The sequence below is a fragment of the Carassius carassius genome, chromosome 1, assembly GCF_963082965.1.
Source record: "Carassius carassius chromosome 1, fCarCar2.1, whole genome shotgun sequence".
Taxonomy (NCBI): domain Eukaryota; kingdom Metazoa; phylum Chordata; class Actinopteri; order Cypriniformes; family Cyprinidae; genus Carassius; species Carassius carassius.
Genome location: NC_081755.1, coordinates 49,050,429 through 49,064,253, shown reverse-complemented (window position 1 = coordinate 49,064,253; position 13,825 = coordinate 49,050,429). Strand labels below are relative to the sequence as shown.

Sequence of the window (13,825 nt, the reverse complement as noted above, 5' to 3'; positions counted from 1 at the left end):
GGGAAATTTCATAGAAATTACTCGGTGCGTGCATCTATATGGTGCGCTGTTTTCTTCTTCTTCTTCTTCTTCTTTATAAAAAGCACAAATAGAGAATTAAAATTATAATCTTTAAAATCTGACCTTCATTCTGAATTCAGTGGCGCAGTATTTTTTGTTATTTAAAAAGAGCGTTAATAATATGCTTGGGTCCACAACATTACACACACATGAAGAATTCCCATCACCACAAAACTGCTCATCCCCACAGACATGTACAGAGGGAAAGTGCTTTATTTTGAGTTTTTTTTTCTACCATTTAAAATACAATGATGTATTCATAACTATCAAATATATTATATAATTAAATGGCATAAGTGGTGTATAAAGAACCTGAAGAATATATTTTAGTTAGGAAATTAAGTGGAGTAAAAGTTGTCTGAAACACAAAAATTCTAGTAAAGTACAGATAACTTTTGTTTTTACTTTTTATTTATTATATTATTTAAAAGCCCTTGCTACGTGTACTGCATTTAAGCTAACTGAGACTTGTTATAGCACTTATATATCATTGCTCTTTTGTTGTTTTTGATTGGTTTCATTGCTCTCATTTGTAAGTCGCTTTGGATAAAAGCATCTGCTAAATGACTAAACGTAAATGTAAATAAATTAAAAAACCATGGACACTAACAGACAATGGGACAGAGGGAAATGTAAAGGCAGAAACAGATGGAATGATAATGTGCATTTGATCAGATTCAGCCTTCAGGTCTGGAGACCGGGAGGCTTACAGCTCAGCCAGAGTCAACCTGAACACTTAAATTCTTCGAACTCCTGTCATATGTGGCAAGGCATACAAACTATCACAGACTACAAACCATCCAGCACTATGTCTCCCTCGAGCTCTGCCTCCCTCCCTGATGAGCTTAATCACTTTTATGCTTGTTTTGATTAAAATAATAAGGAGGTCACTTCACTCTTCCCTCACCCACCTGGACAGTCATAATACAAATGTGATAATGCTGTTTATTGATTTCTCCAAGCTTCCCTGAGGCTGTGACCCCTCTGAACTCCACACCAGTAATCTAACCTGCACCTGCACTTCACTGGTCACAGTACTTTACATACATGTATTTGCACTACTCCTATTTTGAATAGACTGTACACTGTTCAAGCTTTTACACTGTAAACTGTCTAACATTGTTACTGTACAAAGCACAGTAAACTATTTATAAAAAAATATTAAATTGGTCAATATTTCAAATTGGTCTTTGAACTTAGCTTTATTGCATGGCAAGTGCTCCAAATGAAGACTTTGCATGCAACAATCAGGCAGCAATTGACATTGTTGGCATTGTCAGTTTGACAGTACTCTAGCCCAATGATGTTGGGGGATCCAGTGAGGGCGACAGTGATATTTCAGAGTGACCATGCCACTCTTTATCACAACCTTGCTAAAATGTAGCAATTAAGTGCCAGAATGAACGCTCATTGGCACCCCTTCAGCTGGTGACGCCCCTAGGTGACCACCTAGATCTCCGCCTAGAAACAGCACTTTGCTCAGTAATGAAAGAGGCAGGGCAGCGTTTTTATTATTTGGTTTGTGACATCCTTTAAGGCTGCTCACAGCACTTGGTCACGTGTCGCACCTGAACCATTTTTGGAACCGAAACTTAGAAATTGCACACGGTGCTGGTTCTTTAAAAAAAAATAGAACCAGTTCTGAACAAGAACCAGTTCTTGGTTCCCAACCCTAATTTTTTTAAATTTTGACATACCAGAAGTGGACGTTTCTGTAGAATGACCCACCACATGTCGGTGCTGTTGGTTGCAGTGTGAATTCTGTGGTGCCACCTTCACAAACAGCAGAGAAAAAGAGTTCATCTATCCTTAAGAAGATCAGAGCTTCATCATACACAGAAGAGGGTTTAAGACTCAGTTCGGGGTCATATAATGTGGAGTGTTGGAGTGTTACAAGCTCTTGGTGCATAAAGAAGATCTGTAAAGTTGCAAAGACTAAAGTCTCAAATCCAAAGAGATATTCTTTATCAAAGTTAAGACTCTGCCAAGCCCCCTTAAAATGGCCCATTCTAGCATGCCCCCAGATGTCTACGTCACTATTTGGAAATATTTGTGTAACAACACTCAAATGTTCACGCAAAGAAAGAAGGCATGCTTTCATTAACCGCAGTAAGTGTTGAAGCAGTCATGTCAGGGAGATGCTGTGTGAATCTAGGAGAAAGCAAATACACTTGATTTGGCCTTCTGAAAGTAGATGCCTTATAATCTGACTCTCCTGAATCAGCTACTGTATTTATGTTTTATTATTAGTTTAAGTATTTGACTGTTTTATTGTGTGTGCGTGTGTGTGTGTGTGAGAGAGAGAGAGAGAGAGAGAGAGAGAGAGAGAGACCGGGTCACTCACATCACAGTAGAGTCAGCTGTCTTAAATACGGCTTGTGTACTGCAAACACATACGAGCTTACAATCCAGTGCAAACATACAAATATTGTAACATCACTGTGAGGACGAAAACATTCCTATAAAAAAATCAAGCTTGGCCAGTGGCTTTTTACAGTGATTTAATATTTAGTGAAGTTTTAACCATATGATAAAATAAAAACACTATTGCTGTGAAGATCGCTTAAATATAAAGTTTATTTATTCATGTTATTCATTAGCCTTGACATAATTGTATTAACAGTTCCTTGTGTGCAGAATGATTCCTGTCAGTTCACCAGTCAGTCAAACTATCTGTTCCCAAAATAAATGTACAAACGAATAAAAACAACAAGTGCATCATTTCTTTTTCATTTAGTCATTAAGCATCATATGAATTCTGTAAATGACATTCAACGGCTATTTGAATTATACTTAAATATAAACATTCACTCTGTTATAAAACTAAATCATTATGCAAAGTCACACATTTGTAGCCTAGTGTGTTTAAACTCCACCCACGATCAACTGAAAGATAGAATACAACCAACTTACTACTCCTTTTCAATAATCCGACTTGCATTCCAATACTAAAAAAACGTATGTTTGCTACTTATGTCTCATGTCAACTGTAAATGGTTACATACAACTTAACAGATACAAAACACATTCCCATTTCCCAGAATTCCATTATAATCAGAGAACATCTCCTCTCGTAGCACTACTTACAACTAGTCTTGCTGATCCTAGCACTTAGAACTGACACTCTGTTTAAAAACAGCACTCACTGATGCTCTTATTGTACTCTACCTTTTTATATATATGTATAATAATTGTATAGAGAATTGCCTTAAAAAGAAAACTGTGTAGGCTAGCATGTTAGTAGCTTTGGTTAAAAATGCGTCAGCCAAATGTAATGCAGCCTAATGTATCACATACCAAAACCCAGAGACACTTGAAGCCTCAGATTTCACAGCTATTTCTCCAGTTTCGTTTCGTAGTCAGTTTGCTGTCTGGGTCAGCTCTTACAGTTTCAATAAATACAATAAATAATTTTGTTTGTTGTTTGTTGTGAAGTTATTCCCCCTGCATTAATCCTACAGAAGACATAGAAGATATTGCATACTATATATCCACAACAGTCCTGCAGGAAATTCCTTTAGGAAAATGAGCTGAAAATCCTGTAGGAAATCTGCATAATATTCCTGCAGGATTCCTGTAGGTTATTTTTGTAAGGGTTTATTAAACTGAATTAGAAAACCTACAAACATACAAAACACTACTCCTTTTTGATGGCATTTAATGTTATATCAGTTAAAATCTATGAATTAAAAGTAGATTTATAGCGCTTACCTTTTCCTCCGTGTTCATCCGCTGGAATTTAACCGTTACAAAATGACAGCGGGCACGCGCACGTCGCGCACTTCACTCAGAAAGTGACGTGCACTGCTAGTTTAAAGTCCCCGTGGAACGGAAGTTGCAAACATCTCGGTTACGTATGTAACCTTGGTTCCCTGAATAGGGAATGAGATGCTGCGGTGACGTCACCACGTATGGGAACACCTTCGGTGTGACGAATGTCTGAAGCCCTATACCATCCTGCCAATCCTATTGGCCAAATAGCGCGTGGCACCGCCCATGCATGCATACGCATATATATACCTGGTGCCGCGCGCCATTTACCTCAGATTTCATGACTGAAGAAGAAGAAAGCTATCAAGGTATGGCACGGCCAGAACCGCAGCATCTCATTCCCTATTCAGGGAACCAAGGTTACATACGTAACCGAGATGTTCCCTTTCATAGGTCAATTCGATGCTGTGGTGATGTCACCACGTATGGGAACGCTATACCATAACGCCTGACGTACCTGATAGCTGGGATCCAAGGAAGCATCTGCTCAAGCGGAGAGAACCCGGGAGCCAGGAGCTATCCTCACATCCAGACTGTAAGACTTGATAAAAGTGCTCGGTGAGGACGCGCCTCATAGGCTAAGGATATTGCCTCCACCAGCCAATGGGACATGCGCTGTTTCGTAACTGCATGGCCTTTATTCTTATGTCCAAAACAGACAAACAGCTGGTCAGACTCACGCCATGGGGCAGTACGATCCACATAAGTCTTTAAAGCTCTCACAGGGCAAAGACTCAGATCCCCAGACTCCGCCACAGCAGGGGATAAAGCCTCCAGGACCACCTGCTGAAAACGAAAGGGATTAGATGCGACCCTAGGGACATAATTAGGCCTAGGTCGCGACAACACTTTCACAGAGCCCGGTGCAAACTCCATGCACGAGGGTGAGACAGAGAGAGCCTGCAAATCCCCAACTCTCTTGAGGGAGGATAAAGCCATGAGAAGAAGTGTCTTCAGAGTCAGGATTTTATCCGATACAGTTTCCAGGGGCTCAAACGGATGCCCTGACAAACCAAGCAACACAATGGATAAATCCCATGAAGGAACTCGCACAGGGCGGAAAGGTCTCAGCCGTCACGCACCCTGTATGAAGCGAGAAACCAGTGGATGACGACCCACTGAGACACCACCTATATACTCGTGGTAAGCTGAAATAGCTGCCACATAAACCTTCAGGGTGGCTGGTGTCACTCCATCCGAAAAACGGTCCTGAAGAAACTCCAGTACTGAAGCCACTGGGCAGTAAACTGGATCCATACTATGAGTTTCGCACCATGTTGTAAACAGTCTCCACTTGAAAGCATATAAGCGTCTCGTAGAAGCTGCTCTAGAGTTCAGTATAGTCTCGGTGGTTTCAACAGAAAGACCGGGACATATTAACTCACTCCGCTCAGAGGCCACGCCCACAGTTTCCACAGATCTGGCCTCGGATGCCAAATACGTCCCTGTGCTTGCGATAATAAATCCCATCTGAGGGGAATCTCCCACGAAGAGCCCGCTAACAGATTGATCAGATCCGCAAACCACGGCTGTGTGTGCCATCGCCGAGCCACCAGCAGCAGCTGTTCCACTCTGTCCCGCCGTATTCTGCATAATACCGCTGGGATCAGACGAATCGGGGGAAACGCATACAAACTGGTCCTGGGCCAGCTGTGAGCTAGCGCATCCAAACCCAGGGGTGATGGAGGGCATAGGGAGAACCATATCGGGCAATGCGTAGTCATGCTCGACACGAATAAATCCACTTTCGCTTCCCCGAAAATCCGCCATAGGTGATTCACCGTTTGGGGGTGCAATCTCCATTCCCCCCGCTCCAGAGTCTGTCTGGATAGTAAATCCGCTCCGAAGTTCAGTCGTCCGGAGATATGAACAGCCCGGATCAACAGAAATTTGTTGCGAGACCAAAGAAGAATACGACCAAAGAAAGGTAATCCGTTGAGAGGGGATTAACACACTTTTCTGGAAATTCGTGCGTAAGCCCAGGCTTTGTAAATGATTCAGCACAAAATCCCGATGAGAGTGTGCTTGAGTCTGCGATTGCGCTAACACCAGCCAATCGTCCAAATAGTTCAACACACGGACGCCCCGGAGCCCCAACGGGGCCAGAGCTGCGTCCATGCATTTTGAGAAAGTACGGGGAGCTAGCGCTAAGCCAAAGGGAAGAACGCGGTACTGATACGCTTTGCCCTCTAAAGCGAGGAACTTCCTGTGTCTCTTGATGATCTGAATATGAAAGTATGCATCCTTCAGATCGATCGTGACAAACCAGTTGTTTGGTTGAATCTGAGACAAAATAGACTTTACCGTCAACATCTTGAATTTGCTCGGCCTGAGTGCAAGATTCAGACGGCGTAAATCCAGAATGGGTCATAATCCGCCGTCTTTTTTTGGTACAACAAAATAACGGCTGTAAAACCCTGACTCCATCTGAGAGGGGTGTACTTCTTCTGTAGCCCCTTTGTTCAGTAAGCTGACATCTCCCGTCTCAGCACCGCTATATCCATCGGTTTCACCACCGTGGAGAAAACTCCGCGGAAAGGGGGTGGGCCTTTCCGAAACTGAATGGTGTATCCGTGACAAATTGTGCGTAACACCCATTGAGAAATGCCGGGCAAGCGTTCCCACGCGGCCCGAAACAATATTAGCGGTCTCAAAATGTCCGTTTCCTGCAACGCTGTCACACACATTGAATTGTCCGGGCACGAAAAACTTGCGGTTTTTGTGCACAGGGGAAGTGTATGCATAATAGTCGTTGCATCTGGTTGTGCGTAATCCTGAAACGTGTCCACGGTAGGAGTTAGGCCAACAGATTGAACATCGGGCTCTGCCGCTAGTGAAAAAGTGGCGGCTGTGCGAGCCATCATGACGGGCCGTTCGTGCAAGACACTTTGAAACGCCCCTCGAGCTCTGAAAGCTGGATCGCGCAGAGTGTCTGAGGGAGCGTTTGGCGTTACAGTTCGCTCGAATGCTGTTCGAGGCGCTGTTTGCGGCGAGACAGTCAGAGTTTGAGCGTGGGGACTGCAATGAGAGTGTTGGATGCGCGAAAGCGGTCCAACAGCGCTCTCTAGCGGAGGGCACAGTCCCTGGCAGGATCAATTCAGCCATGGAACGGCCCACTGCTCGAGGAGTATGTTTGGTAGCACGAAGCGCCAAATCAGTTGCCCGCCGTAGTTCCTTTACCGCCTCAGGTGTAATACCCTCCCCTTCATCCAATCCTTTTAACAGCTCCGCTTGGTAGGCCTGAAGGACCGCCATAGAATGGAGCGAAGCAGCCGCTTGGCCAGCGGCCATGTAGGATTTCCCCACTAAACTGGACGTGACTCGACACGCCTTAGAGGGAAGGAGGGGGCGAGACTTCCACGCCGCGGCCGAATTAGGCGTGAGCTGCTCGGCGAGAGTCTCTTCCACCGGCGGTATCGCTGCATAGCCATGGTCCGCCATATCAGCAATGGTGGCGAAATCCACAGCCACAGCGTTCGTGATCCGTGCCGAAAACGGCTTTTCCAGGACCTCGAAACCTCCTGGTGGAGGTCCGGGAAAAAAGGTAAAGGCCTCCAGGGCTGCGCAGGTCTCCGACTAGTCAAAAAACTGTCGTCCAGCTTCGAAGAAGGTTGGGCCTCGGCCTTCTCAACCTCCCATTCCAGCTCCAATGTACCCACCGCACGGGAAACCACGTCCAACAGCTCACTGTAGGAGGGGGTAACACGCCTCTCCTGTCCACTAGGAGGGAGAGGGCTCGTGTCGGCCGTGAAGTCCTCAGACCCGAGGCCGCGGTGGATAGAACGTCGTCATCATGGCGGTCACAACCGAAGGAGATGGCGCTACATGCCTCCGGTGTGGGCCGTAAATCCTCACAGGAAAAGATGACAGGCTCAATAAAAGTTTTCCTCTGCACTAGGGTAGGGGAGAGCGAGCGATGTGGAGAATATTCCAACGCTGAGCTGTCCTCAAAATCCATGCCACACGTGTCACCCCAAGCTATCACCTCGTGCGGTGTCTCGGCAGTCGCAGAAGTAATATGGCGGGGGTTATACACGGCGACATCGGAGAAAACATCTACCCTCGAGCACTCTGAGCCGCAGGCCATCGCAATGGGGGCATCAAGAAAGGCCGCTAAGCGCCGCCTGTGTGTGGTGTAAGCCTAGGCAAACTACGCACCTGTCATGAGTGTCCCCCTTCACGATGTACCTGGTACACGGCTCTTTGCACTTTCTAAAACTCATCGCGTCCGCGGAGAGGAGTATACTGCTCGTGACGATCGCTGTTGAACGCAAGATAATAGGGCACAGAAGATTTGCTTCGTTACTGAAGGAACGAAATCTGAGGTAAATGGCGCGCGGCACCAGGTATATATATATATGCGTACGCATGCATGGGCAGTGCCACGCGCTATTTGGCCAATAGGATTGGCGGGATGGTATAGGGCTTCAGACATTTGTCACACCGAAGGTGTTCCCATACGTGGTGACGTCACCGCAGCATCGAAGTAACCTATGAAAGGGAACGACTTTTCTCCAGTGTTGTGACGTATTTCCGAGAGAAACGGAATAATAAATGAGGAAAATAGTGGGCGTGGCTTATTTTCCAACTAGCACCTGATTGGATCTAGATAAGTAGGTGTTTAATTAAAAAAATGGAGGCAGATCTAAACGCAAGTTTACAATCGGTTGTTGAGGATTACTCGCCACCTGAATCACCGCAATTTAGTTTGCAGCAGGAGGAGGAGGAAGATGAAGAACAGAGAACAGAGGATCATTTCATGTTCTGTCCAATTTAGGGAGAACAAAGTAAATATAGTCAATTTTGATTTCATGTGGACTTTAAGGTTTAAATGTTAATTTGTCCCGTACTCTCTTTCATTAACAAACATTAACACCATTTGCTAAGTAAATTGTTTGTTTTGTTCTTAAACTGATGGCAAATTAGTCCATTAATTAAGTGTTTTCTTTCTATGAAGGATAGCCTACGCTTATTAAAGGCAGGGTAGGTAAAAAAATGTATAAAAAACTTTTTTTCCAAATTTGTTTAAACTTTATTTATATATCAATACATAATTAAAATGTAAGTACTCTGAAAAAGAAAGTATAAAAATCGAGTGTCTGTAGACCTCTCACGACTGTTTTAAAGACAGCTCATTATTTCCATTCACTCCACCCCCTCCCTTCTGGGCTCCTATAGATTATTTATCGTCTCTACTACGGCTCGCTAAGTAATGTTATGTTAGCTATATTACGCAGCTACGTCTGCTAATGACACATGCTTCATGAAAAAAATATGTATGATCAAAATACAAAAAGAAAGATTTACCTGTCCAGCAGAAATAAAGCCATCAAGGAGACACTTTTCAGCCCCTTGAGTTCCCTCAGTTCTCGCCATCGCTGGAAAGCCACGCCGATATTAACTCGCGTTTTATTTCTTTGTTTATCCAAAGACTTTTTGTTCATTGCCTTTTCTTGTACTGTTACGGTCTTCCTTTTTTGCCTGGTTTGCCTTCACTAACTGCATAGGCTGGTACTGTGAATTTTGCTTGCTGTTTCTCTGCCATTGTTTTGGTATTCCTAGGATCCGTGCCTGTTGAATTCCTCAAATCAAACGTGCGCGCACAAGTGGGCAGGTCATGTGTGACAAAAGGGTGGTTGCCATGGTTGCGAGAGAGTGACAGTCGCCTAAGCCAATCCTATGTTTCGTCCCGAAATGGAAATAATGAGCTGTGTTTAATACAGATTAAACGGTCTAGAGTCACTCGATTTTTATACTCTTTTTATCAGAGTACTTACATTTTAATTATGCATTGATATATATAGAAAGTTTAAACAAATTTGGAAGAAAGTTGTTTATACATGTATTACCTACCCTGCCTTTAAAGTGCAGTTTTTTGGGTTGCGTTCATATTCTGCTTGTCTGTCTGCTTTAATAAATAAAATTATTTGGGAAAACTGTTGATAGATGGCTAGGATAGAAGTTAAATTTGAAACTACTATTTATCTTTTTTTGCTCAAGCGTTTTGATTATTAGCTGTTTTAGCAGATAATGCTTTTAAGTAAAATATTAAAACTATAGATTTCAGGAGGAAAACACTGGAAAAGTAATCATTTTCTGTCACGTGGCACAGGCATGGGTCTAAAGGTAAAATTACAATACATATAAAAATGATTTGTTTTTATTTATTTTGTCTGGACCTCTGCTTGGAAAATACAGAGGCCATGCCTCTCAGAACATTAATGAATACCCCTAACTTTTATCATAAAGAAATGCTTTATTTGTATGTTTTTGTAATATCCGTGTCACACGTTTCCTTGTGTCAAGGTAGATTGGGGTGTTATTATAGGATTTGATTACAGAAAAACAGTTTTAAACAGGGTAATGGATCAAAACAAACAAGTAACAGGATGTACATTAACCTTACATTTTAAGACCTTTTTTCTTTTTTACAAAGATTGTAGAATAGATTTTGTCTATAGCCAAGATTTCAATACTTGATGATCGTGAATGGGATTTTTTTTTGCGAGTCATTAAGGGCCGGTTTCCCGTATGGGGAAACCTGGATTTATTGAAGTAGCTTTCTCACACATGGATTACAATAGTCTCAGACTTGCACTAGTCTAGACTTAAACAATCGGATTTCTAGAAGTAGGATTAGACCTAATTCAGATCTAAATGAAGTCTTAAATTAAACCTGGTCAGAAGCAGGTTTAACCTCAGATTAAAAACTTCTTGCCTCAAGGCTCACGTCCACAATAGCAGAAAATGGATTACCTCGACTATTTCAACGACAATCAGAGACCACCACCAAGACCAGAAAGAAGGTTGCTGAAAGACAGGAGCAACCCACTAAATGACTTTGATGATTTACATTTTCTTGACCGTTTTCGTATGTCAAAGGAAAATGCAACAGAAATAATTGGTTTGCTGCAGCTTTCAGGTGACTTAGTCAGGGGCACCCCTATTTCTCCTTCCTTACAAATATTAATTACCTTAAGGTTTTTGGCATGTGGAACCTTCCATCGTGAAACTGGGGATTTGTGTGGTGTAGGTGAATCAACAGTGTGCAAAATAGTACACAAAGTCTGCAGTGCTATATGTGAACTGAAAAAGGATTTCATCAAATTCCCAAATGCTGCTGAACAGGCCACCTACAAGGTAGATTTCTATGAATGTGGGAACTTCCCAGGAGTCATTGGTTGTATCGATGGCTGCCACATTCCCATCAAGTGTCCATCTACAGCAGATGCTGAGGAATTCAGAAATCGTAAAAACTGGTTTTCTATAAATGTACAAGGAGTGTGCACTCCCACTATGCAGTTCTCCAATATTGTTGCACGTTGGAAAGGTTGAACTCATGACTCAAGGATTTTCCACAACTCTTCTTTGTACGGTCAGTTTGAAACAAGACAACACTCTGGAATTCTACTTGGTGACAGTGGGTATGCACAGACAAACGCATAAAATACACTGCGGTTTGAACCTAGGAGGTGCTGCATTGTTATTATTGTTATACATTGACTCCAGCGATAAAGACTTCAGACTTTACACGGACTCCAAGTTAAAGACATGTGAACATCTCTGGTAAAAACTTAATCGAAAATAAAATTAGATAAAGCAGACCTAAAGTACAAGAGCGATTTCGCTTCTGGATTACAAAATAACAAAAAACACTTCAGTGATGAATATCTCAATATTATCTCATGTAGAAACATTTGGAAATATACAATTAGCTTGATAACTTTTATGTAACAATAATAAATTGTGTTTTTTTAATATACCCAGCATCAAAAGTTGAAACATTAGCATTAGAGCTCATCATTATTACAGTATTTTGTAATTTAGTCCCAGGACTCCTTTAATACCGGGTTTAGGTTTCCATTCCTACTTACAAGAGAAGCAAAGAAGGAGCAATCACTGCTACATGACAGTTTTTCTTGCATCTGCATTTCCAAAATACATATTAAGCAGAATAACTCAGTCATTTTAAAATAAAAAAGAACAATTTAAAAAAATTAATCTCAGTCTATCTTAATGTGTTACATTCTCTTCTTCAGCTTCCCGAACAAGAACAATTTGTAAAAAGCTTCTATTTCATGAAGGGTAAGCAAACTACAAGTGACACACATGCATTATAAGATAATTGAACATAACATGAAACTCGTAAGAAAAAACAGTGATGTGATATTAATATCATGAAGCAAAATGATACGCAAAAATAAAACATTTTGACATTGTTCTTTGGGGAGGAACTCCATCTTTGAGTTGAACTGAATCTCAGAGTTCAATCTGCTGGTTTTGAAGATTAACTTTATTCACTGTGATAACTTGATTCACTGTGATAACTTTAGATGTTTCTTTGTCATATCACTCGTAACGACTGGTTAGAAACAGATTAATCCAGATGATACTGCTTAATGGATTACTGTTTCAGTTTGATGAAAAGGCAGCATCAGAAGATGATCTACTTACTTTGTTTTTTCTGTGGATGTTTTTTGTATGTCTGTGTAGAGCAGATGATTGACTGAAACACTTCCCACATTCAGTGCAGTGATACGGTTTCTCTCCAGTGTGGATCCTCTCATGTGTTTTCAGATTTGCTGAATGACTGAATCTCTTGTCACAGTGTGAACACTTGTATGGTTTCTCTCCAGTGTGGATGCTCATGTGTTCTTTAACATGTACTGATTGTGTGAAACACTTCCCGCACTGATCACATGTGTATGGTTTCTCTCCAGTATGAACTCTAATGTGACCATCAAGGCTAGATTTGCATTTCAAACTCTTTCCACAAAGATTACATGTGTACAGTTTCTCTCCTGTATGAACAATCATATGTGCCATAAGACTTCCTTTACCTGCAAAACTCTTCCCGCACTGATCACATGTGTACGGTTTCTCTCCAGTGTGGATCCTCTCATGTTTTTTCAGGTATCCTGATAGACTGAATCTCTTGTCACAGTGTGAACACTTAAAAGGTTTCTCTCCAGTGTGGATGTTCATGTGTACCTTAAGGTTTGCTATGAGTGAAAAACTCTTTCCACATTGATTACATAAGAACAGTTTCTCTCCTGTATGAACTTTCATATGTCTCACAAGGTTTCCTTTTTGTCTGAAACTCTTCCCACACTGATCACATGTGTACGGTTTCTCTCCAGTGTGTATTAACTTGTGTTTCTTCAGGCTTCCTGACCAACTGAATCTCTTGTCACAGTGTGAACACTTGTACTCTTTCTCTCCAGTGTGGATGTTCACATGTCTCTTAAGGCTTAATGATTGTGTGAAACTCTTCCCGCACTGATCACAAGTGAATGGTTTCTTTCCAGCATGAACTCTCAAGTGTACATCAAGTTTACATTTGCGTGTAAATCTCTTTCCACACTGAGTGCAGGTGAAAGATTTCTTGGCTCCTCTTTTCTTTACATTTTTCTGTTTGGTCTGAGAGCAACTCAAATGTTTTTCTACAGTTTTGACGTGATTTATCTCTTGAACTTCATTTAATTCTTTGTTCTCCTCACTTTCTTCAATAAACTCTAAAATAAAAGCATAAACAGTTCATTTGTCAGTAAGTTGGGGAGAAAAGAGATCCGTGAAAGTACATAAAAGTGAACCCAGTTGTAATGGAGTAAAGACAATTTCTATATAAAATTTTGTTCCTTTTGATGCAGTTTTACAAATCAAACCTCCCTGAAACTTTTGAGTTACACTGATATTCAAAATGTTAAAACATTATAGACACAAACCCCATGTTTCTGTAAGGAGAAGTATTAAACATCTTTGATCATCTACACAATTATCTAACCTAGAGGGTTCCGTGACTGTTTGTAAAATTTTATGAAAAATTGTGTCTGACTGGTCCAAATGCTACTATATATATATATATATATATATATATATATATATATAGACACATATGGAATGATGTTCTGGACATTATTCAAAAGGAATTGCAAATTGTAAACATCTACACAGAAACCTGTCAATCAAGGGGTGAGGCCATTTTATTGGGAGT

The 13,825-nt window shown here is 41.6% G+C and overlaps 3 protein-coding genes across 3 annotated transcripts in view; 1 reads left to right on the top strand and 2 right to left on the bottom strand.

Annotated features, from left to right (window-relative positions):
- Positions 1-13,825, bottom strand: part of LOC132094302 (gastrula zinc finger protein XlCGF17.1-like) — a 216,357-nt gene that overhangs the window by 80,184 nt on the left and 122,348 nt on the right. The window lies entirely within an intron of this gene.
- Positions 1-13,825, top strand: part of LOC132159925 (gastrula zinc finger protein XlCGF57.1-like) — a 486,703-nt gene that overhangs the window by 401,386 nt on the left and 71,492 nt on the right. The window lies entirely within an intron of this gene.
- LOC132158455 (gastrula zinc finger protein XlCGF57.1-like) overlaps positions 1-13,825 on the bottom strand; it is a 102,348-nt gene that overhangs the window by 61,502 nt on the left and 27,021 nt on the right. The gene's annotated exons all lie outside the window — the stretch shown is intronic.